The sequence below is a fragment of the Sinocyclocheilus rhinocerous genome, unplaced genomic scaffold (assembly GCF_001515625.1).
Source record: "Sinocyclocheilus rhinocerous isolate Xijiao unplaced genomic scaffold, SAMN03320098_v1.1 scaffold541, whole genome shotgun sequence".
Classification (NCBI taxonomy): domain Eukaryota; kingdom Metazoa; phylum Chordata; class Actinopteri; order Cypriniformes; family Cyprinidae; genus Sinocyclocheilus; species Sinocyclocheilus rhinocerous.
Window position 1 is genome coordinate 2,608,445 of NW_015658519.1, and position 1,647 is coordinate 2,610,091.

Sequence of the window (1,647 nt, forward strand, 5' to 3'; positions counted from 1 at the left end):
TTGAACAATCCCTTTTGTCCCACAGGCATCTAATTGAAATTAAAATCCCCAAAAGATAAGTAAATAAATATATTAACCAGTTGGAAATGTAACCCTCATTGAAGCGTGTACAGCTGAAAACTATGAATCTTTTCGTTAACTGTGGACGACCCTCGCTGACTGATTCCGAGAAGGAATTAAAAAAACATTCGTGTCCAAACGTAATTTTTCCATTCGCTTGTGTGACAGCAACAAGGAAGTGTCCCTAGTGTTCATTCTTTATGGCCCCTAGACTTTGCTCCACCATGGGCTGATTATCACCATCAACCACTGAAGAGATGTCATTAGAAGTCCAAAAGCTTGACTTTTTGAGGTTCCAATGAGCTGAATTGCAACAAAGTCAGAAACAAATAATAAATTAGACAATGACTTGAAAATCACAAGCTTTTAGTGGCTTGATACATTTACACGTGAAATCTGAAATCCCCTACCCATTAACTACGCACGACATGTGCCTTTTGGACTTTTCACACAAGAGGAAGATGGTACCAGAGGACAGCTTTATTATTTGAGTCAGAGCGGCTGTTAAGCAGTAAAACTGTGAGATTCTAGAGGATACATTCATTCAGTCTCACTGCACAGATACTGGAATTGCTTGGGCGTCATATATAAGCAGTGGTTTTCATAAGACGATGATGTCGCACACACTGATTATGAAAATATACAGAAGCAGTCAGCAGGTTTCAAAGTACACAGTTAAGGTCAACACTAATACATCCTTATTTCCTGGAGGTTGACGGTATATTCAGACTTATTATAGCCCTTAAAAACAAAGCTTCAGTACTGTAGCTGCCACTTAGATAAGCATAATTAATGATTATGTTTGAGGAATAAGGATGTAAAGTGTTACGTTCTGTGTTATTAGTCTCCATGGTGATACGATGGAAACCAAACCAGCTGGATAACTCTAGAACCATAAATGACTCAAGAAAGGAGGGATCAATTATTTAAGTGCTTAGAAACTCCAAATGTTAGTCACAACCTATAAACCGATAACCATTACTTATCTAAACACATTCTATTCCAGCCCCTAAGACAACCAGACAAGCATCTTGACTTGGACAGTGGCTTCATAATGTAAATAAAAAGTGTCTGGATTGTCACAGAGGGAAAACACAATAAACAACACCTTATTTTCAGTTTTTCAGGAAAAATACTAAATTTAAAGACCCACTTGTTTCAAGGAATTAAACTACATAGACTGTCATTGAAAAGTTTGAGGTCAGTTCTTTTTTAAAGAAATTACTAGCAAGGACGCATTCAACTGATCAAAAGTGACACAAAAATGTTTCACGTTTTCCACAAAAATATTAGCCAGCATGACCGTTTTTAAACACTGGTAATAGAAAAACATGTTTCTTGGGCAGCAAATCAGACTGAAGTAATGGCTGCTGAAAATTCAGCTTTGCCATCACATAAAAATATATTAAATATATTAAGTTATTTTAAATGGCAATAATATTTCACAATTTTGTGGTTTTTATTTCCCCTTACTTCCTTTAATGTTTTGGCCATTCAGTAAATCATAAACTAATCAAAATGATTTCCAAAGTAACCACATGAAACTTTACTGCTCAAGCCAGCTACTGTCATTAAAAGTTTGTTTAA